The sequence below is a fragment of the Dendropsophus ebraccatus genome, chromosome 10 (assembly GCF_027789765.1).
Source record: "Dendropsophus ebraccatus isolate aDenEbr1 chromosome 10, aDenEbr1.pat, whole genome shotgun sequence".
Lineage (NCBI taxonomy): Eukaryota > Metazoa > Chordata > Amphibia > Anura > Hylidae > Dendropsophus > Dendropsophus ebraccatus.
Window position 1 is genome coordinate 56,348,430 of NC_091463.1, and position 26,862 is coordinate 56,375,291.

The window sequence follows — 26,862 nt, forward strand, 5'->3', positions numbered from 1 at the left end:
TTGTACTGGACTGTTTCCCTACATTGCATGATATAGCAATATCATGCCGGGAGCGGGGGACTGTTTGAAACTCTGCGGCACTGTAGTGACTGAGCCACGCAGCTGTGTCATTACAGTGCCCCGGAGATTCAAACTGTTTCCCTGTTCCAAGCATGATACTGATACATTATGCCTGTACATGGATTCACCGTCCGTGTCGTCCATGCTCCAAAATGTGTGAATACAGCCTAAGGCTGAATCCAACTACTTCAGCCACAGATATTCAAATGCCGAACAGTCAGACTCAAGCATGCTGAGTGTAAGTCCATATTGCAGACATTGCAAGTTGATCTGATTGCAGGTCTGATGACTGCAGAAACGCAGTGAGTCAAACATTGCACTTTTGTTTCCATATTACAGGCACATATTAAACAGGCCTGACCCTCATCGTAGCTGAGAAAAGTACATAGTCATGAAATTGCTGATCTTGCCAGCGACTTTGGCTGGGTTCAAGCTGCATTTTTTTGGTTCTGTGATGCGTTGTTTTTTTTTTGTTTTTTTTTTAACCTTACCTTGAATATGCAATAAAGACGTGGAAAAAATACACTGTTAACTTAGGGTGGGTTCACACTGCGTTTTTGCAATCCGTTTTTGCAATCCGTTTTTTGCAAAAAACGGATGAAAAAAAAGGATGCATTTGTGTGCATCCGTTTTGATCCGTTTTTTCATTGACTTCCATTGTAAAAAAAAGGATCAAAACAGATCCTTTTTTTTTTAACTGACACAAAAGTAGTGTCAGCTACGTTTTGGCGTCCATCAAAAAAAAAAAAAAACAGATCCGTTTTGATCTGTTTTATTTTACAATGGAAGTCAATGGAAAAACGGATCAAAACGGATGCACACAAATGCATCCTTTTTTTTCATCCGTTTTTTTTTTGCAAAAAACGGATTGCAAAAACGGATTGCAAAAACGCAGTGTGAACCCAGCCTTAGCCTTAATAGGGTATAATGTGTGCGCGGAATATATGGAAACCCTGCCTGGGCTCTTCTAATGAAGCCATTACTGTATTAAACTACAAACCTCTTCAGGTCAAAGAAGTTTATCATGTTACTAATCCTAATAACAGAGCCGTATTAATAACAGTGCCGTATTAAATTGTCTTTTCAGCAGCAAGACCTGGCATTTTTTCTCTCTAGCCATTGGAGGCAGTGATAGAGAATGTGAGGCTTGGCTTCCGCTGCTGACATCCCATGTCTAACCTGCAACCTGCCAAGAATTTTTACAGTGAATTAACCTAAAGGTTTATATGCAGCGGGGAATGTGTTGTCGCCACAGAGAGCACCTGTACAGAATTAATACATTCAGCAGGGTGATGGAGCCGCTTCCCAGGATAGACAATAAAAATAGCAGAATGCATGGGGGGTGTTTACATATGCAAGATGCACTTTAGGGGATTCATAAAAAAAAAAAAAAAAAATTATTGCACTAGTTAGATGTAACCAGTTCCTTAGTTACCTATAACTCTATATTGCAGAATACTTCACATATGTTCCAGAGACATCAGATCTTTTCATATATTTTAGCATGTAGCAGCCTTGGCTCCCATATGCCTGGTCTCACTTACTGTTTTTCCAAACAGATGAAGATGACCGATAATACACAGAGACATGTCAAAAGTTTTGATAGATCCAGTTCTGAGTGTTCAGACCTGTACCGATCGGGAGATAGAACAGGGAGAGGACCGTGCTGCAGTGCATCCGCTCCCTGCTCAGAGTTAAAAAAAAAAAAAAAAATACAGGCTCCATAGGAGCCCATTATAAGTCTGACTTTTTTTTAATTTAGAGCGGAGAGTAGATGCTCTGCACCACGTCTTCCTCCCCCTCTATCTCCCGATCGTTACAGGTCTGAGCACTCAGACACAGACTTGATCAAACTTTTAACATGTCTATGACTTGTCAAAAGTTTTTTTATAACGACAGGTACACTTTAAAGTCTTTTGGGGGGCCCTCTGCACACCCTCCAGGATGGGTTATTAATATCTGATTGATGGAGGGCCAACACCTGGCATCCCCCGATCATCCATTTCCAAGAGCTGTGGCACCCTCATACATGGTAAGAACCAGAATCAGACAGCAACACACATTATGTAGTGGCCATGATGAGAGCTGGGCCACAGTAACCTGGCATGGTCACCATGCAATATACAGAGCTGTCTACCTCCTGGCTCTGCTTCCTTGTGCATGCAGGGGGGTGGTGGAACCGGCAAACAGCTAAATAGCAGGAGTGCTAGGTGGCCAATCTGGTAATGGTGGCTTTTACTGAGGATAGATCTTTAAAAGCCCAAAGGGGGATGAAGGGTAACATATAACTGTCCTTCATCATCCACAATGTTCACTTTTTTGCAGTACCAGTTCACTTGCCCACCTCTACAGATCCAGAGCATAAGCCTTGAAAACAGGAGGCATCAAGGGGCATTGTGGCAGAAGCTTTAGAACTCATGTTGCCCCGAGTTGTATGAATATAGCAGCATGGTGACGGTTAGCATTGTTATCTTGCTGGGGTCCTGGGTAGAGTTGAGCGGACCTGTCAAAATGTTCGGGTTGTTTACTTCGTGTTTGATTCCCTGTGGCTGTAGAAGGTGGATGCCGCCCTAGGGAGTCCTGGAGAACATGGATACAGCCACAGGCTTCGTTCCTTTATCCCTTTTGGCACCCTTTGAATCTGGTTGTCTGTGTTTACTTGGTAAACTGCATTGTGTATGTAGTATATAAAGACCTCAGGGCATCTGCCCCATTTTATACCTCCTGTGATCATCTCCTGTTAATGACCTCCATCATTTTCCATGATAGTATGGCAGATGATGGATGTGACACTCCACATGCTCTTATCTGCGTCTCCTGGACCATTTACCATTAGCCAGTGGCAGCGTCCGCCCATCCTCAGTTTTTTGCTAATGCAACAAATAAAGGCTTTTATCATCTCCATGAGGTATAGCTACTTGTTGCCTGGTATTGAGTGTCTGTTCCCAGCATTATCTGGCAAGACATACCTATGGTCTGGAGGGGTAGTCCATCTTCCAATAATGTTCTCTTAAATTGTTCACATATATTTAGCTTTAATATAAATAGGTAATAGCTGAAGCTGAAAGCCGTTCTATGAGCCAGTGTACCGAGCCATTATTAGTAATGCACAGCAGAACTACATCAACTGCAGGAAAACGCTTGCAAAGGGCACTAATATTAGGGTAAAGTGCAGTAATATTTCTGGGGAGATAACCCTGTCATCATAGAGGAAGAGTTTAGGTGTTGGGTATAAAGTCCAGCTGTTTACCAGCCAAAGAGTACTGGGATAGATGGCGGATTATACATTGCTTTAATAAAGTTATAATACTTGGTAACATAATAAATGTATGTTTTTTTTTTTTACCGTATTTTCCCCCTAAAGTGGGGGGAAAAATTCAGAAAGTCTTATAAATGTCCCTTTTTTATGCAGTCCTCTAAACAACAGCAACCTGAACATCCACCATCCAGCTAAAAGTTTTTAGTATCAATGGCTCAGATTACTCAGGGAGCAGTGGTGCCAAGGGGTTAACCTTAAATGAGCTGTAGGAGGGTGTTAATTCTTTCTACATAGAGCCCATTTATGCTGCGTTTACACAAAACGATTATCGTGCGAATTCGAACGATAATAGTACGTGTAAACGCTGCAAGAAACAAGAAATCGTTCCTTTTGATCTTACAACATGTTCTAAAATCGTTGTTCGCAAAAAATTCGCAGATCGTTCCGTGTAAACAGTCGTTCACCGATTTTTCCTATGTGTGAGATAGGCTTAAGCGATCGCAAAACGAATTTTCCGTACGATATAGCGTACCGTCAAAATGCTGACCGTTATGAAAAAAAAAACCGTTACTCCGACATCGTTAATCGTACGATCAGGCCAATAATCGTTTCGTGTAAACGCAGCATAACACAGAAAGATCATCTGGAAGATAATCTGCCAAAGATTTGAAGCCAACGCCAGGAATGGATGTCAAAAGAGGAGAAATCTAAGTCTTTCCTTTATGACCTGATTTCTGTTTATAGTCTGTTCCTGGCTTTGGCTTCAAATCTTTGGCAGATAATCTGTCAGATAATCTTTCTGTGTAAAAGGACCCATACCCTCTTACAGCTCATTGAGGGTTAACTCCTTGGCTTATCATTTAAAGGGGTTTTCCTGGCAAAACTGACTGACTGGGCTATTCTTATGCTGCATTTACACGGAACGATAATTCGCCCAATCATACGATTAACGATTTCAAAATAACATTTTTTTTTTTAATAACTATCAGCGTTTAGAGGGAACGATATATCGTATGGAAAATTCATTTTGCAATCGCTTAAGCCTATTTCGCAGATAGGAAAAATCGGTGAACGACTGTTTACACGGAACGATCTGCAAATTTTTTGCGAACGACGATTTTAGAACATGTTCAGATGTTAAGATCAAAATGAACGATTTCTCGCTCGTCGCTTGATTGTTCGCTGCCTTTACACGTACGATTATCGTTCGAATTCCATCGTTATCATGCAGATTTGCACGATAATCGTTTCGTGTAAACGCACCATTAGTATAACTCATCAGTCATTGATTGGTGGGGTGCCAACACCCTGCATCATCAGCTGTTGGTGCTGCACTATGCAGTAAACAGTTTGTCTCCATTCACTGTGTAATGGGCCTGTAACTGCAGCTTATCTTCTATTTACTTAAACAGGACCTGATCTGCAGTTACACATCACCGCCGCTACATAGTGAACAGAGACCAATTTTGCTTAGGGCTAGTTCACACGGAGTAAAACTGGCGGAATTCCCGCCAGCCTTTGAGTCATACAGGCAGTCTATGGGAGCCTTCACGCCTCCTCTTTCCGCTCCGAACAATTGACATGTCAATTCTTTTGAGCGGAGAGGCACGGAGAGGGGAGCCGCACGAGCCCTCCTATGGACTGCCTGTATGACATGGAGGCTGGTGGAGTTGTGCCACGGAATTCCACCAGTTTTCTCCGGAGGCGACAAGCCTTCTTTACCATGAGAACTGTGAATCTGTGGAACAGTCTACCACAGGATCTGGTCACAGCAACAACAGTAGAGGGCTTCAAAACCGGCCTAGACAAGTTCTTAGACCAAAATAATATAAATGCATATGTATAGAACCTATCACCCCTCCCCCTTCCCTGTATCCATCCCCTCCTTGGTTGAACTTGATGGACATGTCTTTTTTCAACCGTATTAACTATGTAAAAACGCAGTGTGAACCCAGCCTAAGGCTATGTTCACACTGCGTATATGTCCGGCCGGAGATATACGCTACTTGCGGCCGGCTACGTACGGACCGTGAGCTTACGCCCGAAGTCTACTTACGCTTCCCGAGCGCCCTACGTAGCAATCTGACAGCGGTCTTTTACTTGGAAATCTTCGCCTAGCCCCGGACACCCCACAGAACCTTTTGGATCGGCACAAAAAGCTGCAAAAATGAAGAAATCCCCACTACGTACGGGACCGCATGTTACGCTACGGGCGTAAGTTACGGCATTTTCGTCCGCAAACAATGGTCTGGTTCATTTTTTACGCTGCCGCGTATGATCCAGGCGTAAGTTCTTACGTAGTGTGAACTGTGCAGCCGTACTTCGTATACTTTCCATTATACGCAAACTACGTAAGTCTCCGGCCACTTATTCACGGAACGCGCTATGTCCGGAAACTTATGTAGTGTGAACATAGCCTAAATTAGCAAATGTATCCAACATTTATCTTACACAAGGTCATTATGGGGCAAACCTTAAAAGGTTCTGAAGTTTTTACTGAATGCATTTTATATGGTGAAAATATTCTAAAAGCCGATCAGCAGTACAAGAGCAAAGTCTGTGGATGTGAGATATATAGAATTTGTGACCCGTATTCCATAATGCCATGTGTAATGTTGTGATGTTATTCTGGGTTATTTCTATTCATAGACTTGTATAGTTGGGGGTTCTCCCCCTTTGACAGGACTTCCTTCTTGGTGTAAAATACTTGCTCTTGGAGTGTTGGTGAAACCGGAGGGAGATCATATATTGGCTGAACCTGTAGGTTATACATGTGGATGTTTAGGGTGGCGTAAAAGGTTTTATGGTGAGGTTGTTGTTCCTAAGGCTTGAGCAGATCTGGCATCCTTCATTATAAGGCCCAGAATTTTCATGTCGGTTAACAATCCGTATCCACCGGACACCTCCCAAACCGCCAGTACCATTCTGTAGCCTTCCTCAATGCATGCCTGGCCCCGGGGTCCGTTTTGTCTTGTGGTGCAGGTAAAAAACCCCATTTTTTATTCCATTGGCACAGTGTCAAAGGAGCGTGGCCTAGAGCATCCATACCCTAGGCCTGCCGAAGAAGATCCAACACAGGGGTGTTCCTACAAAGAAGAGAGGGGCTGCAGGCCCAGGGCATGGATTCTCTAGACCGCCTCTTTGACACTATGCCACCGGGATAAGATGCTTTTTTCCATACCGACAGTGATACTTTTAAAGTTAATACCAGTCCATAGAACAGCTCTTGTTAGTATTGTAGTAATATGGTCCACACAGCAATAAAATTAATAATTAATAATTAAAAATTAATATAATTCTTTCAGGATACATGTAAAGCCGAGTTGTCCTTACTGCACCAATCCCACTGGCGAGCTGTTTATTGGAATAGTTGCCTGATTCACTATACCTGAGTCTATATCACTAGTATTCACTGTCTTGTCAGAGTCTAAGTAAAGTTGGGTGGACGTGTTTTACCACTATTCATAAAGGAAAGGCACAGTCAGTAGCTGAATTGCTACCTATGTTTTTATGTCTTCTCAATTGTGCGTATTATGAGCCAAATAGCCACTGTGATAAATCTGGCGCATTCTTAGACTGTCTAGTCTATGTTTACCACTGTCTAAGTTAACACTGTCACTTACCTCCCTGACAGTGATGTCCCATTATTTCTGCTTAGCAATGTGTCATATACATGCTGGAATAATGGCGTTTTACTGGACATGGTAATTATATATATATATATATATATATATATATATATATATATATATATAATAATATAATCACACTTGTGTTATAAGCTGGGATGTATGGCGGCAGAGCCCTGGCAGGAATGTGCTGTGTGATCACACCCTGGCTATGGCTGTGCACCTCTGGCCACACACAATGCACACTGACTTGATGTTAGTGAAAGCATCACATTTTGTAAGCTCCCTCCCTCTCTCGCTCTGAAAGGTTTCTATGCACTTCCTGCTTCGAAACAAAAGATTTGCCTATCCCAGCCCTCCTAGTGCTATTAGTAGTATTATTATCAGCCGCCAGGCAGCCAATCAGAGAGGGAGAAAGATGGTGACATCATGGGCTAGGGAACAGCAAGGAGGTAGCTGAAGCATCCAAGCCACTAATGTGAGCACTGGAGGTCAGGAGCTGCAAAAAGGATGGCAGCATTTCTGCAGATGGACTAACCCAGGGCTTCCCTTTCTTCAAGAGCACTTGCTGTGGAAGGAAGAGAGAGCATACAGCATGCCAGGGTGTGTGCCAGGTAATGCCAGCCTCTTTATTCTGAGCAGATCATGCTGCAGCTGCAGCCCATGCTGCCTTGTGTTCAGCTGTTATAGCAATGGCCTGTTCTGGTCTCTCCCAGTTCTGGCGCAGCCTGCAGGATTGTGGCTGATGGGGCTGGGGGTTCACATTTCACTTTTATTATACTATAGTATATCTCTTTATATTTACATTCTGCAGATCATATAGATGTCACATGCAGATTATATATATATTCTGTAATATAATGTGTAACAGATGTATGGATCAGTCTATGCCTTTATACAGTATAGTATATTTCAGTTTATTCTAGTGTAATATACCTCTTTATATTGTGCAGATCATACAGATGTCACATGCATCCTGCATGTGATTCTGAATCTGTAATATAATGTGTAACAGATGGATAGATCAGTCTATGCCAGTATAGAATATTTCAGTTTATTATAGTATAATATACCTCTTTATATTTATATTGTGCAAATTATATAGATGTTGCATGCAGCATATATACTGTAGATTATATATACCTACTGTATTCTGTAATACAATGTTTAACAGATGGCCCAGTCTATGGCTGTATACAGTATAGTATATATCAGTTTATTGTAGTATAATATACCGCTTTATATTGTGCAGATCATATAACATGATGTATATATTCTGTAATAAATATATATATATATATATATATATTCTCTAATATAGTGTGCTAGTGTGTAACAACATGTATACATCTCTTTTATGCCTGTAATACAGCACTGTATAGTATATGACTTACATCTGCCCATATAGGTTTGTATACAGTATTTCTAGATTTGTCTGGAGGACTGGGGCTTTGTATATGATGTGTGTGTATACCCTGGTATATTTGTGGTTATTATCATTTGTACACTGTTTGATGTATAGCCTTGGCATATATGAGTGTTACTATGGGGAATGTCATAAGATCTTAAATGAAGTTCATTTCTGGTTTCTTTAAATAGTAGATCTATTATAGGCCTGTCACCGTCCCCAAGCTATATCCATAGGATGATTCATTGAGAATAGCTTGGTGATTCATAGTAATATACAGACAGAAAACTGGAAGGAGGGGCAGTGCTCTATCCAAAAGAGCTTGCAATCGCTGCCATCTGCTGTGTGATTCTCTGCTGGTGGGGGCAATAAATCTACTTTGCATATATTATCCTCTACCCCTTTTGTGCTCCCTGTGAAGACACCTGCTCTTCTGCTCTTGTGACTGGGAGCTCAGCAATAGGCCCCATATGCATATTAGCCTTTGTCCGAGCCCTGCTCCCTGCTCCATTGGTCGGCCTGTCATTGTACTTCCACTCAGCCTCCTCTCTGTCATCAACCTGCCGACTCTATAGATTTCAGATGTGACAATTGTTGTCCTTGGGACAATTCTGCCAAATGGGCCTGCTTTAATCTGTGGGACTTTTTCATGCATACAAATCCTGCAGATGCTCAGAGCCATGCTGTTCGTAGATTGTTAAATCTGATACGTTTAGTTTGATTTATGTTACTTTTATGAGGCTCTTGTATAAGATTGAATACAGGGCTCTGAGGCCATGTAAAAAAGGGATACAAAGCCTGACTGTTCTTTATCAATTGTATGTATGTTGTTTAATATTGTTTATTTATATATATATATATATATATATATACACACACACACACACTTACTTGGTTTCTATGGAACACTGCTATACTTCCCATTTACACTTTTAAACCATTATTTAAATAAGACCTTTTAGAATGTGTTTTCTTTTTCATTGTGCCATATTACCATGTAGTCATCTATCTGTCTATATTTTACATACTACCAGAACAATTTGCTATGTGACAGGTCCCAGTCCCGAGCCAGACAGATAGTCTTTGATATATATTTTTGTTGTTGTTGTTGTTGTTTTGTTGCTTTTTTTTTTTTTTTTTTTACATCAGCCTTTAGGTCTTTTTCATAGTGACTGGTCCCAGGAACGGTACCCCTTCCTGTGGCATTTATCAGGGTTTAGCCTCAACCTCTTTAAGGGGAATCAGTCAGCTGTAATTCACGTTTCAAACTGACGACACAGTTAGATCAGGGAGATACCTAGTACCTTTCATATATCAGTCTGTGATTCCAGAATGAAGAAAAATGCTTTTATTCTATAGTAGTCAGAGTCTTTCCCGAGCTCCTGAAGTGTAGCAATCTGTAACACCGCCTTACTCCCCCCTCTTATACCTGATCCTACTGGGGTCTCCAGGACTCCTTGGGGTTTCCAGGTGTCAATCAATCAAGCAGGGAAGGGGGAGAGACATATGTGACATACATGGTCTGTAATACTTTGGGTGGTCCTTCTTGATGTGGTATCCTTTTGCTGTATCTGTACTTTATCTTTAGGTATTGTAAATCCTTGGCAGTTCTTGGTAATCTGTAAAAAATTGTGTTATTCCAGTTTACCATGAATTGCAACCACATATACCACAGATATACCAAAAGGCTATCACACACATTGTGTAGGACCACCCTTATTCCATTTCATGGATAATATTCATTAATAGATGTACTATATGCTTCATGGTATTTGTCAGTAATCACTACACACATAGGCTACTGTATAAGCTCCTCGGAGCCTAAATAGGCAGATAACGGGGAACAATTGATTATATTTTAAAAAGGCTTTCTGGGACATATTCTTTGATAGCCTATCCTAAAGATAGATCATCACTATCTGATCAGTGGGCATCAGACTTATGGCATCCCCGCCAATCAGCTAGGCAGGGACAGATAAAACCCAGTTGTCCATTCACAAATTTATGATGTGAACAGTAGAGGAATAGTAAAATTAAGGCTCCATGCATACACCCCTGATAATTTTTATGGAAATACTGGGGAGAGAACTGCCTTTGACCAAAAGAGTAATTGACGGGACGGGGAGCCAATGGCTCATCATCCTGTCAAACACAGTGCTGCATTTGACTATAAGCGTTTCTAATTAACAGCGCATACAGTTAAAGGGGCGAGCACAGTACCCAGCGGCACTTGCCCAGGTGCTGGCAGCGATCCAAGCTGACTAGCAGCACATCTGGAATTCCGGACAGTTTCTAGATGCAATGTCCGTAATTCCAGGTGCTCCCAAAGGATTCTATGGGGCATCAGTGCCGGAATTCCAGGACATGATATTTAACTATATTTAACCTGACCTATTTTCCGACACTGACACCATTACGGAAAAATCCTGAATGTCCATGCCCAATAAAACCCCCTATGGGTCCAAAAATCTATCTGGATTTCCTAATATGATATCTGGATAGGTTTTTCTGTCATGGGGCTTAGTCATAAGACTCTATGCTCCAGAGGTGGTATATTATGAAAAATGCCTCTCCGTTCAGACACATAAAATGATATCCGAAAGTTGTATTTATAATGCTATGTTGCTGTCGGGTTTTCCCAGCGCTAATAAAGGGGTATTCCGCTCAAACATAATTTTTTCATATGTTGCTGCCCATGGTGAGACTAACAATTCCTTCCATACTTGTTATTATCTATTCAGTCTTCTTCCCCCAGTTCTGAGCTGCTGCTTTCTGCTGAAGACACAGAAAAGTGTGAGTGTGTGAGCTTTTCTCTCTGTCTCCCCCTGCCTTCTCAGGCGGCTGATGTAAACAAGTCCCTATCTGCTGCTTTGTAGCAACTTTGTAATGCCGGGAGGGATAATGACAGTTTCTCAGCAAACTGACCCTCCCAGCATTACAAAGAAACCAGGTTGCAGGTACAGCCTCCCAGGGACTTGTTTACCTCAGCCATCTCAGAAGGGAGGGGGGAGACTGAGAGAAAAGCTCACACACTGTTTGCTTTTTATAGGGAGAAAAGAAGGAGAAGAAACGGGGGCGCCTCCTGGTGCAATAAATAATGGTAGAAAAGTGTCAGGCACGGAAAAGGGGGGGTGTTGCACTCACCTAGGGGAGTTGTGCTGGATTATAGGCACAACTCTATAGCAGGCATAAGGAGTAGGACACCGCAGCTCCTGCCGGGGTACGTTCAAGGGAGTCGTACGATAGATAGTACAGATTGCCAGCTGCTGCAGGCTTTGGGACCATATGTAATCCCGGCTTGTGAAGGGCGCAGGTGTCCAAGGTACCACAGATAGCGGTAGTTATTGCATTGAAGGAATATTTATTAAAAAATGACGCGTTTCGGCCGCCAAATATAAGGTGGCCTTTCTCAAGTTTACCTTGAGAAAGGCCACCTTATATTTGGCGGCCGAAACGCGTCGTTTTTTAATAAATATTCCTTCAATGCAATAACTACCGCTATCTGTGGTACCTTGGACACCTGTGCCCTTCACAAGCCGGGATTACATATGGTCCCAAAGCCTGCAGCAGCTGGCAATCTGTACTGTTTGCTTTTTGTGTCTACAGCAGCTGCTCAGAACTGGGAGAAGGAGACTGAATAGAAAATAACAAGTATGGAAAGAATTGTAAGCCTCACAATGGGCAGCAACATATGAAAAGTTATGTTATGTGCTAACCACCCTTTCCTTCTTTTTATTACTCATGTGATGTACAGTTAGTATCATCATGTACAGTTATCATTATGACTTCACAATACTTTGTGCCTCCCAGTGAAAATCATTACCGTCATCCTGATACATGACAGTTTACTGTACCAATACTGTATTTTAACTCTTTACGCCTGTTAGACTGTGTTTACATCTGCGTGCGTATTTCCATTTTTCTTTTCTTTTATAGGCATAGAAAGATAAAAAATAATGGCAGACCACAATTAAACCCAACAGACACTATTACTATAATCGAGTCTGTGAGATTTCTATCATATTTCTGGCATAGAAGAATAGCACTGCATTCTGGCATTTGTGATGAAGAACAGTCTTAGGGTACTATTACATGGGCCGATGGGGGGCCCGATAACTATAAACGAGCGCCAATCTGCTAGATCAGCGCTCGTTTACTGGGCCTATTACACAGCCTGATAATCATTTAAAAAGGGCTACATGGACATTGTTACCAATGTCCTTGCAGCCCTTGCTTAAACTGTATACATTACCTATCCATGCTGCAGCGCTCCTCTTGCGGTCAACTATAATGGATAGATTTCCACTCTTTAGGTGCCTTCACACACATCTGGTCCGTAGCGGATTTCATGCTGCGAATTTGCAGTGAAATTCACTGCGGATCCATTGCTAGTTCTTTCCTATGAGAATCCCGATGACATGCCGCTGCGAGTATGTAAGTTAACCCTCGCCGGCCGGAGCATACATTACCACCTCCCTGCTCTGGGTTGCTTCTGAGGTTCCTGGCTGGATGTCCTGCTCAGCCAATCAGTGGCTGGGGCGGGGCAGTACATTGATTGGCTGAGTGGGACAAGCAGATGCCGGGAACCCCCGAAGCAAGCCGGAGCAGGTAATGTATGCTCCGGCTGACGGGGGATTAATTTACATACTGGCAGCGGGATTGAAAAGATTATGTATTCTCATAGGAAAGAGCTAGCAATGGATCCGCAGCGGATTTGGCGGTAGATTCGCAGTGTAAAATTCGCTGCGGATCCGGTGTGTGTGAAGGCACCCTTTCTGTGTTTTTAAACCATTCCTGGTTTTTGTTTAAAAAATGCTGACAAAGTCTGATGAAAATAACTGTGTGAACATAGCCTTATACTTGTCTTAGAAAATATTGGAATAAAATCCTTGAAATGAAAAGCCAATGTAGAATCCTTTAAGGTTCTCTCAGACACTAAGGAAACATTTTACTTCTTCGAGGAAAGGGCTGCTAAACCTTGTTTTCCTGTGAGTTTAAATGATATTTCAGACCTGGAATATGCCTGCAGCTAGACTTGATTGGAGCTGCAATGTCTAGATGCCAGGCTGTATTTATCAGAGGCAGCCAGCCATGGTGTCAGCGTAACGCAGCCACTCCTGACTCCCGCACTGTGCACACATACAGCAGCCAGCTCTTGCTTTGTTCCCAATGAAAATCCCCTGACTTGCATTATTTGCCTGCATCCATGCAGAGGTCTTGTTCTAAACCAAGAGAGAGCTATGTCTATGGGCTTGCATATGGTTGGCATCAGTGGTCAGCGTAAGATCCTGCATGTTTCTGCCAGTTTACTGCTAAAAGTGTTTTATTGCTGCACAACTAAAGTGAAAGTATTCAAAGTTCGAAATTGAAATTATATAATGTTCTTCTTACCCCTTGGGAGTTGGGTAGTGGGGTCTACGCAATAGACCCCATGCGACATAGAGGGGACACCATAGCGATGTATACTATTTGCCACCGCAGCTGAATGTATAGGTACATAATCATAATATCTGCATTCTGAACGCAAACACTTTTAGTACAGTAAGGATTTTATTTGCAGCCACTGGAACAATGATTCTCAGCTGTTAGCGGAGTACAGTGGGGTCATGGTCGTCTTGAGGAGTGTTCTTTTATCTTGCATGTTCTTGTACTTAGGTAAGGCCTTGTAGTGGGATGATACTTTTCAGCAGCTCAGTACAATGTCCTTGTTCTTCTGTATAACAGTGTATTTTCCTACTGCATTCAGAAAGCGTATTGTTTAATACAGTGGTTTCTGTCTAAGGGTATATCCACACTAAGGAAATCACGTGGATAACTGTGGATTCCGTCGCTCGCCACCCCCCGCTAGAAGTTTGTCTGTCTGACCATAGAATGGAGTCTATGGGATGGCTGGAGACTAAAGCGGGGACAAGCGGGGGAATCTGCGGCAAGTTTTCAGCGTGATTTCCTTAGTGTGGACGTACCCTAAATGTGAAAAGTATCGTTTTTGCATAATAGTAGCAATATCTCTACAACTATGCATCTCTGCCTCTTCCTAATAGTACGACATTGATCATAGCATCATAGCCTCCATGAGTAACTCCAGCTGTTCAATCCAGTGTGTAGGCCCACAGCACACACCCATAGTGAGAGCAATTAAAGGGAGTGTTCTAGTTTTCTGCTATAGTTGCAAGACTTTAGCAAGCCTTGTTTAAAAAAAAAAAAAAAAAAAAAAAAAAAAAGGGTCTACATTTTTGGTGTCCGTTTCACGTATCCATTTAAAGAAAAAAAAAATGGATGCAAAAATGGATTGTGAACTTAGCTTTAGTGACAGAGGTATCGTATCATATATACCAGATATACTGAAAAGGTACTCCAGAGCCTTGTTGACATAGATTTTAGTCTGAAGGTACAGATAAAAATATTCCAAATGTATTAAGTCGTGAACAGAGCGTAATGCATGGATTGATGTTAGTTGTTGTCTTATGTCATGTAAGGGATTTCTGGTTTTCTTTAGAGCATGTTTATTACAATGTGATCCCCATGACAATTTAATAAAATGCTGCATCTGCTGTTTGCTAATATTGGACATCCTCTTAATAAACACCCAACACGTCCTGTTCTGCGGAATGTGTTGTTCAAACTATTTTAGTACTCAGAACATTAAAAATAACTAGAAATTACTGATGAACCGCAAGTTGTTTTTTTTTTTTCTTACACTTCACTTAAAGGGAACCAATCAAACGATTTGGGCTGATATGGTTCCCTGGAGCACTGCACTCGAGGGGAATAACGGGCCTCTTTGCTCATCCCCGCCAAGCATGCTGACAGGAAGAGAGCAGTGACTACGTATTGGGCGGGGAGCCACCCAGATGACTACCTGCCCACCTCTCCCTGCCGCATGCCTGGGGAATAAAACGTAATTTCTTACCGTATAAAGCTGCTGCTTTATACCACGGGCTGCACAGCAGCTTTATACATTGCTCCAGGGAATGACATCAACCCAATTGGGCTGATTGATTCTCTTTAAAGCGTCTTTGTTATTTAAGAAAACGTCCTAGAGGATTGGTCTTCCACCAATCATTAGAATTTCTGTCTTTACTGCAAAAATTTCTGTCTTTTAAGGCAAGCTCGATAGAAAGTCTAATGAGCCCATCTTCTGTCTTGGTATAGAAGATGGGCTCCATCGACTTTCTATGATGCTCTTTTGCAGTAACACATAGGGGGTGATTTATTAAACATGGTGTAAAATTAGCTCATTTGCCCCTAGCAACCAATCAGATTCCACCTTTCATTCCTCACAGACTCTTAGAAAATGAAAGTAGGGATGGTCCGAACCGAGTTCGGTTCGGGTTCGTACAAGCCCGAACTCTCGGAAATGTTTGCCGCTGTCTCCGTGGAGAGGGTGGATACAGCGGGAGGACCGTCTGGAAAACTGGGATATAGCCATAGGCTGTATCCCAGTTTTCCAGGCGGTCCTCCCGATTTATCCACCCGCTGCACGGAGCGCCAGACAGCGGGAATCTGATGCCGAGCATTCGGGTTCATACGAACCCGAACCTCGGCAGTTTCGGACCATCCCTAAATGAAAGGTAGAATCTGATTGGTTGCTAGGGGCAACTGAGCCATTTTCACTTTACACCATGTTGGATAAATCTCCCCCATAAATTGCAGCCTCCTGCTCAGGAGAACACAGCCTTGTGGCTGTGTCAGTATGCTAGTCCGGACTTTTAAACCATTCTTGTTCAAGTGTCCAAATATCTTTTGTTACCTGTTTTCATCTTGGAGATCCCCAGAGATGACTTTGAGAATCCTTGCTGCTAAACGTAGGTGCTCATTACCAGCTTGTGAGGATGATGTTCAGGAAGCCCACATGTGGTCTGATACTACTGAGAAGTTTCCATTAATAAGGTTTCACAATATCTACAAACGCGTTACAGCAGATTAGAGAAAAAAAAAAGTTGTCACTCTTTTTTGCTGTGTGTAGGAAGGGAATCCGGTCATGTCATGCTTAGACCAAAAATAACTGGAAATTCTTAATCTCTCCTAATGTTAAAAAAAAGTGTTTATCAAGCTATTATCACCACCAGATAGCTGTTGGTGGAGACATTGGGATGTAATAAGCCAGATTCAGAGATTAAATCTAGCCAAAGAAGACAATGAGACTGGAGGATCACATCCTAACTAGCCGTAAAATGCTAACATCTGCCACATTGATCAGTGACCTGCCGCAACATTGTCCTATTATGGATTCTTGACCTGCAGCCTTAGGGCCTCCTTATTTAAAAGAAGAAAAAAGCTAGACACTGACACCAACCCTCCCTGCTTCCTTATGGCCGTGCCTTTCAATGAGGTGTGCCATCCGTTCATGTAGGAGCAATAATGGCTGATTGAACTCTCTCGTGATCTCAGATGAGATACAGTAGTCCAGCACATATTGATCACCTTCCAAAATTAATGGTTACTAACATTACTAAAGAAGATAAGATACCATTGAGAAAACTAAATAGTCTTTTTTTCTTTTTTTTTAAATTCATTTTATGGTTGGAAAACAATAGATTTAGAGTTCAATAATAGAACCACAAAGGTTAGACCCCCTGTAATGATACATTGTAAAATAATTTTGTACCTAAGGCCTCATCCACACATCAGTTTTCAGTCAGGATCCTGATTTACGGACAGAAAAGGGACCTATTGATTTCTATAGGGTCATCCACACATCCGTTTTGAAAACGAATCGGTGTCTGGCCACAGATCTGTTCGACCAGAGAAGTAGGACTGGCACTTGTGTGGTCTGGCCTCCATAGAAGTTTTCCCCATCAGAAGTGCACGCTCTGTTATTGCGGGCGGCACATCCTGCATTCACGTGTGCATTATGCTAGTTCAGCTGAGCTGTCGGAGGTGTTCCGATCTGCAAGTTTGTCCTTTTTCTACAGTGATGGCAAACAACAGTCATTGCCTATCAGCCTTTACAAGACTCAATCTATCGAGTGCCCTATTAACTTTATCATAGCCTGCACATGCTCTTTCATACATGGCAATAAAAGGGTTATCTCCTTAAAGGCATTGTTGATAAATCTCTAGGACTATCGTGGCCCTGACAATTGCAAGAACCAAGGGGCAGCGGTGCTAGGAAAGCATCATACCACCTAATCTGCTTCAGGTCCTGAAGCTTTTTCTAGTTGACCACTTAGACATTCATTGACAATAATTGAACCCTGGATGACTGGACATCTTAGCAATAACCCAAAACCTTGAAGTACAAGAGAAATGTTATCAGATTTCTACCTGATTATGTTATAGTTGGCCTATGTTGGCCTTGATGTTTCAGCCTACAGTGTATGTTGGGCATATTATTTGCATGTTGAAAATTTTGAAAAACCTAATAAAATCTTATGAAAACAAAACCTTAAAGTAATACTGGTATTGGGATATTAAAACTGACTAGCTATTATCCCCACAACCAGCTTGTCTCTCGTTTAGGACATGGTCATAACGTATGGGAGCTGGATGCAAGCCCTACTGGTTTAAATAACTGAAATAGCGGAAAATTATTTTGGACTTGTTATTAAATTGGATTGCAATACTTCTTATGACCAGTTCATACTTTTCCTGAATTGATTTCACAGGGAGCTGAACCTAAACCAGCGCTGGTGTCGTAATGTGCCAATGATTATACTGGTTAGGAATGTATGTACCCTATAGCCGCTGTTACACATTAATGGTAGCCTTTCATCTTTTTATTTTTTTTTCTTGGATCGTGCTGTAGATGTCTGCCAGAAATGGGTGGTTTATACATCTCATGATGATGATCGTCATTCTGTCTCGTAGCCTTTTTATGTGGCTTTACCCATGAATTGCTCATAGCTATTAATTCCCTTCCACAGGGATTGCTTGGAGATAAAATTCAATTTGATCAAAATTGTTTGACAAATTGGCTTAAAGAGACAATTATAACCGCTTTGTACACCAGCGGAATACCGAATTAGGATTTTTTTTTTTTAACAAGCCAGGGTCATAGCTTATCTATCAGCTGTTGTGAGCAATGCTGGAAGCCTTAAGGGACAACTCCAGCCAAAACATATGTTTTAATATGTTATTACTTAAGGAAAGTTAGACACATTCCTCATGTACATTAATTATGGGAAATGCACATACAGTTCTATTTTCCTTAAAACGACTCTGTACCCACAAAATTTGTCCCCCTCAAACAGCTTGTACCTTCGGATAGTGGTTTTTAATCCATGATCTATCCTGGGGTCCGTTCGGCAGGTGATGCAGTTATTGTCTTGAAAAACAACTTTTAAACTTGCAGCCCTGTGTCTAACTGGTGTGGCCTAGAGTGTCTGTGGCTGGCACAACTGTTCTGTCCCTCCTCCCTGCCCTCTTCATCATTAGGAATGCTCTAGCCAGGTATTCTCCTATTCCTCACTTGTCTGAACACTGCACAGGTGCCTTGATCCAGCCCATGTGCCATTCTCAAACAGGTGATGAATAGTAGAAAATTTGCCTGGAGAGGTTGTGCCAGCCTAATGCACCTACACTCTAGGCCACGCCAGTTTGACACAGGGCTGTAAGTTTAAAAGTTGTTTTTCAAGACAATAACTGCATCCCCTGCCGAACAGACCCCAGGACAGATCTTGGATTAAAAGCAGCTATCCAAAGGTAAAAGCGGATTGGGGTGGGCAAATTGTGGGTACAGAGTCATTTTAGTTTAGTAGATCAGGGAGGCTTCAAATTCTCTCAAAACTGTGATGTCACGAATCAGGTGTAATTCCTATGGACTGTCCAGCAGGGGGTGCACTATAAGTATAAGTCTATAGCACTGTATTCTCTATGGAAGTGTATGTAATGTAGTGTGGTGAAATGTACACTATGCTTTATTGATGCTGTAGTTTATGGAATAATTTTGTGGTGCAACGACACTTGCTCCCCAAATAGAGGGCACCGAGAAGGGAGGGAGAGAGGTGCCGGTGCATCTACCTCCCCCCTCGGTGCAGTGAGACAGATACAAACTACTACTCCTAGTAGGAGTAGCACTAGGAAGAACCCCATCACCAAGACCCCCCCAGCCGACATCCACCCCCCCTCTCCCAGCCAGCACACGACCCCTGCCCCCCCTAGCCGCGACCACCGCAGCACCGCCGGTAAACTCACCCATATTGCCAGGTCTGGTCCACATTAGCAACCCCCCAGCCTCCCCCCCCCCCCCCCCACCACTGGAAGCCGTTTACTTACCTGCCGCCCCTGACTGCAAGCTCACCGCTGCCCCCGCATCCTGCCAAATCGGTCCCGGATGATAAGAGCTGCCAGGGGTGACATCTGGGGCCGAGTCAGAGGGTTGATAACCTTGAATAAATGGCAGTGGGACACCACTATCTTCACCATTGTTCACCAGAAAACGCCAGATGGCTGAATTTGCCTACATTGTGAGATGCTGGTCCATGTACAATCTGCCCTCCATGCTTGCAGTTTTTCAGTATTCTAGTTATAAGAACTTGAATAACATCTGTTCTGGAGAGGCACTACTAAAGGCACGCAAAGCGGTACTCGGGGCACTGCTAATGCAGCACCAGATTTGTATGGTCATAAGCAGTTGCCAAGAAGAATGTTGCTGTGTTGCATTATTCAGGGTTTTTTTTCGTTATTTTTTTACGTTTGTGCTCTCGGCTGTGTCACATCCCATTTCTCACATGTGACACGGATGGCTGTGGGGCTTGTCACAGCTCAAATGTTTCATCCAGTAGTTTTGCTATTATGGATGAAGGAAAAAAAAAGTCTTAAATAGCGTCAGGCATGGCAGAAGTCATTTTGAGAAAATATAAAGGATATGGTATAGTACTTTGTTTTATAATTTATCTTGTCACTTTCTAAATGATCCGAATATTTTGTTTCTGTGTAGAAGTCTTTTTTAATGAAACTACATCAATCTCTGAGCTGTGAGCAGTAGATGAGGGTGGTGTCGACCTGTCACTGTGTGTCACTGCCAGCTGACATGCATTATTTGAACATTGTTAACTGTGCACAAACATATACATGAAGGATTTTACTGAGCTGTACCCCCATAAACCTATAGTGTGCAGTAGACTTCTATGAAATATGAAATACTACAGGTGAATTAAGGGATTATTGATTATTGAAGCCAAAGCTAAGAATGGATTTGAAAAGAGGAGAAATCTCAATCTTTCCTTTATGACCGGTTCTCTGTTTATAGTCTGTTCCTGGTGTTGGCTTCAATAATCTGTCAGATAAATCTCTGTGTAAACACACCCTAACACTCATACCACTATTCTAAAACTACTCATGTGAAGATAGACATCCTCCAGTGTAATTTTCACCCTTTGTAGTCTATTCCTTCACCTCTCTGCATCTCTGGTCTCTTCACTTTTTGTGGATTGCACCAGTGTGATCATATGACCAGGAAGCAGCTGTATTTCCAAGGAGTACACTGCATTCTAGCGCTTGATAACATCCTATTACACAGCTCAATTCTCCTGCCTCCTTCCACTGACCTGTATAGAGAGTAGTCCCCCACACACAGCTCCAGAGATTGCACCAGTGCTCACATAGTGCTAAAGGGTCTATTTTTTTTTCTGTACTGACCCCACCAATTTATCCTTATTATTTATTACTTATATGTAATATACTTTTTCTTCATGGATTTTTTTTAACCACTAGTGTTGAATGAGCACTAAAATGCTCATTGCTCGAGTCAAGCATTTTTGAGTGCTCCAGTGCTTGACTTGAGTAACAGACAGTATTGAATGAGAGACATTTAACCAGATGCCCCTGGTTCGCAGCGCGGAGGGTGCCTGGTTTACCTTTAAGGTGAAGGCATACTAATGTGCCTTGTGGTAACCTATTGCATTTTTTCATTCTCCTTTTTTGTATGTTTTGTTTACATATCCCTTTAACCCTTAGGGGACACAGCCAGTTTTGGTGTTTATGACACGGCCACATTTTTCAAATATGACGTGTCACTTTATATATTGATAACTCTGGAATGCTTTTACCGATCCTTGTGGTTCCAAGATTGTTTTTTCGTGACATGTTCCACTTCATGTTAGTGGTACATTTGGGCCGATACCTTTAACGTTTTTTGTGAGAAACTCCAAAATGTTGTGAAAAATTGAAAAAAATTGCATTTCTCTAAATTTGAAAGTCTCTGCCAATAAGGAAGATAGTTCTACCACATAAATTATTGATTAATTCATATCTATAACATGTCTACATTATGTCGGCAGCATTTGGTAAACATGCTTTAATTTTTTTAGGATTTTAGAGGCCGTAATTTTTGAGTAGCAATTTTCTAAATTTTTGTGAAAATTTTAACTCGGAATTTTCTAGGTACCAGTTCAGTTTTGGAGCATACCCTAGAGGCCTGTATACTACAAACCTCCATAATTCACCCCATTTTGAACTCTTCTCCCTTTGAAGTATTCAAATTGACATTTAAAACAGTTTTTAACCCTTTAGGCATTTCACAGGAATAACTGCAAAGTAAGTGTGAAAAGTAAACATTTCCATTTTCTTTGCCGACATTCCAATTCAATTCTATTTCTTTCATACCGCACAGCTATAAAATGTGAAATGCAATAAAACATTTATTCCTCTGAATCTGCAGTTTTTACAAATACCCCATTTGTGGGCGTAAACTGTTGTGCGGTCGCACAACACGGCTCAGAAGAGTGGGAGCACCCTTTAAATTTTGGAGTGTGGATTTAGCTGGAATAAATGTAGGAGACCATGTTACAGTTACAGAGCCCCCCTAGTGCCGAGACAGACCCCCCCCCCCACAAGTGACCCCATTTTGAAAACTACACCCCTTAAGGAATGTAACAAGGGGTACAGTGGGCATTTGGACCCTGCAGGTTTTTCACAGTTGTTTGCAAAAGTGGGCCGTGAAAATGAAAAATCAAATTTTTCACACTTATACATTGGTGAAACCCCAAATTAAAAAAATTTCAAAAAGCTTGGAGGAGAAAGAGCCCCCCAATATTTGTAAAGCAATTTCTCCCAAACATAGAAATACCCCATTAGTGGACGTGAAGTATTGTACGGGCGCACAACAGGGCTCAGAAGAGAAGGAGCACCTATGTCTGTGGGTGCACAGACGTTTACTGACACTAACGGACACTGACTAACACTAACGCTTACTAACGGACGCTGACACTGACTTACTAAAGGACGCTGACACTGACGCTTACTAAAGGACGCTGACACTGACGCTTACGAACGGACGCTGACACTGACGCTTACTAACGGACGCTGACACTGACGCTTACTAACGGACACTGACTGACGGACACTAAGACCTGCCTTATTACTGGGAGATCACGGGGAGGGGGTACTTTTTATTATATGTGTGTGTGTTTTACAGTATATGGATGCAGGCTCTGATCTGAGGGATCAGAGCCTGCATCCATGATCAGATACTGTGATTGACAGCTCTGATCACAGAGCTGTCAATCTCAGTATATAGCAGCATGTACCAGCGTCATTACACAGACGCTGGTACATGCTGCTGCAGCCAAGTGGGGTGGGAGGGTCACAGCAGAGATCGCTCCTTCCCTCTCCTCCGGGCAGCACTGGCTCCCCGGTCCCGCAACTCATTTTGAGCTCAGGGATCTGGGAAGCCAGTGCCGCCAGGAGGAGGGGGAAGGAGCGATCTCAGCTGTGACCCCCTCCGGTGAGTACCGGAACGGCGGCGATTGGGGGGGGGGCATCCTGGAGGCAGAGAGAGACCGGCATCAGGGGGGAGAGGATCATGCTGGAGGGGGTCACAGCAGGGATCGCTCATTCCCCCTCCTCCTCGCAGCACTGGCTCCCCGGTCCCAAAACTCATTCTGAGCTCTGCGATCCGGGGAGGAGGGGGAAGGAGCGATCTCTGCTGTGTGCTGTAGTGAGTACCGGCACAGCAGGAGCGACGGCAGCGGTGGCCTGGCAGCAGGGGGGGGAACCAAAATCAAGAGGACACGGCGGCGGGGAAGGGGAAAGGAGGCACACGGCAGCTGGGGGAATAAAGATCGGGGAACAGTGGGGGGCAGGGACGGTGCGGCAGCAACTTCTCCCGGATCCCGGAACTCGGCAGAGACCGGGACCGGAGGTTTACTGCTTGCTTCACCGGGATCAGTGGATCTTTACCGATCCACTGATGCCGGTGATTGGCTGTGCTGGACCCCTTCAGGGGGTTCAGCACCAGCTACACTAAACTGTCAGCTATCAGCACCGGGAGTCGGGAAGTTATTGTACGTCCTGGTGCGGAAAGTAACCTCCTGCCAGGATGTACAATAACGCCCTGGTGCGGCTAGGGGTTAAGGGACAAAATATACAAAAATTAGAATAAAAAAATGCAGTAGGGTAGTGCACCCCAATGCTCTATCAAGCATTATGCTCGCTCAACACTATTAGGCACATAAAATGAAATATAATGAAATACACTGAGCTATTAATGCATCGGGTAAGAATGCCAGCAATGGAATTATTTCTGTGTCCTCTTCTTAAGGAGCAGAGGGTGGACATGGAAATCAGCAGAACAAGAAACAGCAGTGGGGCTAATTGCTATGGATGGAATATTTATTTTTCATACGTATGGTTGCACACTATCTTTTGTGGAATAACCCCTTTAAGGCTGTGTTCACGCAATGTAAAAATATATGTAAATAATGTCTGTCTTTGCAAAACAAGGGTCGTTATTAATTAACTTGACCATCAGTAATGGCCGTTATTTGCACTTATTTTTACATTGTGTGAACATAGACTAAAGGAGTCTTTTGGCCACAATGGACTGATCAGCAGGGTGCTGACACCCAGCACTCGCACCAATCAGCTGTTAGGTGCCCTCGCCACACAGTGAACACTGTTTGTTTCTGTTCTTTGTGTAGCAGTGGGGATATGTACCTGCAGCACATCTTACACTTGAATGGGACCTAAGCTGCAGTTAGTGTCCTAATTAGATGAAGCGATTTTTAAAGATAAACGATCACAAACAAAATTGTTTATTGTTAATCTGAAATCGTTCACCATATTACACAGAACTGTAGTTGTTAGTTTCGATTATTACTGCAATTGTTTACTCCATCTGATCCAAGCAAATGAAGGAACAATGCGGAATTAGACTGAACGATTAGCGAACGAATGTGGAATTACAGTGAACGAATGTGGAATTACATCGAACGACTAATGCACAATTAACAATGATTTTGGTGTCAGCACCTAACGAATGATGAACAATTTCTCGTTGGGCCTTTGATCGTTGCCTGCATTTACATGAAACGATTATCATTTGAATTTAACAATTATTATTATTATTTATTTATATAGCGCCCTTAATTCCAGAGCGCTATACAAGCGATAGGGTAACAAACAGAAACAATACAAGATCAAAACAGGTTACATGAAGGCAAAGGACAAACTGGTATATGGGGGGAAGAGGACCCTGCCCGCGAGGGCTTACAATCTATAAGGTATTGGGAAACAGGAGGTAAAGTGCAGACAGTCAAGTGTGATGCAGAATTGTTATAGTTTGTAGCCTAGTTTGAAGAGATGGGTTTTCAGGTTACTTTTGAAGGACTTAATGGTGGATGAGAGCCGGATGTGACGGGGTAGTGAGTTCCAGAGTATGGGGGAGGCTCGGGCAAAGTCTTGGAGACAGTTGTGCGAGGTACGAACAAGGGGGGAGCGCAGAATGAGGTTCTGGAGGATCGAAGGTTGCGTGAGGGACGGTAGCGGGTTATCAGGTCAGAGATGTATGGGGGGACAGGTTGTGGATGGCCTTGTACGTCATGGTAGACAATTTAAAATGAATACGTTGAGCAATGGGGAGCCAGTGAAGGGATTGGCAGAGGAGGGAGGCAGAGGCAAAGCGAGAGAAGAGGTGGATTAGTCAGACAGCAGAGTTAAGGATACACTGGAGGGGAGCAAGAGAGTTCGATGGAAGGCCAGAGGGGAGGATGTTGCAGTAATCTAAGCGGGAGATAATGAGGGCATGTACCAGCAGTTTAGTGGAGTCAGGGGTGAGAAAAGAGCGGATTCTGGAAATGTTTTTGAGGTGAAGGTGACAGGAGGTGGTCAGGGCCTCAATATGTGGTTTAAAAGATGACCCCAAGGCAGCGGACTTGGGGGACGGGGGACAAAGTGCCGCCATTGTTAGTGATTGACAGATTAGATGGCAGGGTGAAGCAAGATGGGGGAAAGATGATTCGTTCTGTTTTGTCAATGTTGAGCTTTAGAAAGCGAGAGGAGAAGAAGGAAGAAATGGCCGATAGACACTCTGGAATCCTAGATAGCAAAGAGGTGACATCAGGACCAGAGAGGTAGATCTGAGTGTCATCGGCGTAGAGGTGGTACCTGAAGCCGTGGGATTCTATGATATGTCCCAGGCCAGAGGTGTAGATGGAGAAAAGAAGAGGCCCGAGTACAGATCCTTGGGGAACACCAACAGTGAGGGGACGAAGAGAGGAGGTGGTGTGGGAGTGGGAGACAATAAAAGTGTGGTTGGAGAAGTAAGAGGAGATCCAGGAGAGGGCTGAGCAAGTGACGCAAAGGGATGAAAGAATTTGTTGGAGGAAAGAATGGTCAACTGTGTCGAAGGCAGAAGATAGGTCAAGGAGAAGGAGCACAGAATATTGGTGTGAGGTTTTGGCAGTTAGCAGGTCATTAGCCACTGTGGTGAGGGCAGTTTCTGTGGAGTGATGGGGGCGGAAGCCAGATTGCAGGGAGTCAAAAAGCTACTTGAATGAAAAGTGGGAGGATAGTTCATGGTAGACGTGTTGTTCCAGGAGTTTTAGGCAAAGGGGAGAAGTGAGATGGGGCAGTAGCTGGATAAGGAGGTAGGGTCAAAGGATGGCTTTTTAAGGATGGGTGTGATGGTTGCATGTTGGTATGGAGTCCAAAAATTGAAGCGGCATGTTTGTATGGAGATGGGAAGATGCCAGAAATAAGTGATAGATTGAAGAGATTGGTTAGTGCTGGGACAAGTGTTGAGGAGAGGTTGGGGATAAGGTGGGATGGGATTGAGTCAAGTGCGCAGGTGGTGAGGTGTGATGTGGAGAGTAGTTTAGAAAGATGTCTTTCCGTGATGGTGGAGAGGTGAGTTAGTGGGGAAGAGCATCTGACAGGCATTAGGGGGGCCGAGGGGACTGTAAGGTGAAACTTATTCTGATGTCATACACCGATAATTCGCACAATAATCATCCTGTGTAATAGGGCCTTTACTCATTGCTGCCGTGACAGAATGAATGGAGACAAATTCTGTTCACTGTGTAATGCGGGTGCCAAACAGCTGATCAGCGCATGTTTCAGCAACGTGATGAGTGATTGTTGATGATCTGTGTATTAATGCTATTTACTTTTCTATTACATGTATACAACCCGATAGAACATTGTGGTATTTTCATTTTAGAGCTGTTTGGAAGGTATCGTGATAGGATGATAGGGGAAAGTTACCTTCTAGCTTAATTCTACAGATTTGTTACTTTCCTAATGTCTTTTGCCGTGGCATAAATCAGTTGGTTAGGTAATACTGT

General features: G+C 43.0%; 1 protein-coding gene across 3 annotated transcripts in view; it reads left to right on the plus strand.

Moving 5' to 3' along the window:
* The window catches only part of PAK3 (p21 (RAC1) activated kinase 3), a 142,822-nt gene that overhangs the window by 53,017 nt on the left and 62,943 nt on the right, over positions 1-26,862 (plus strand). The window contains exon 1 of one of the 3 annotated variants that reach the window (XM_069942707.1): positions 7,420-7,562. The exons of the other annotated variants lie outside the window; for them this stretch is intronic. The gene's annotated coding sequence lies outside the window, so the exon portion shown is untranslated. Of the gene's footprint in view, positions 1-7,419; positions 7,563-26,862 lie in introns of those variants that run through there. 3 annotated transcript variants of the gene reach the window in all.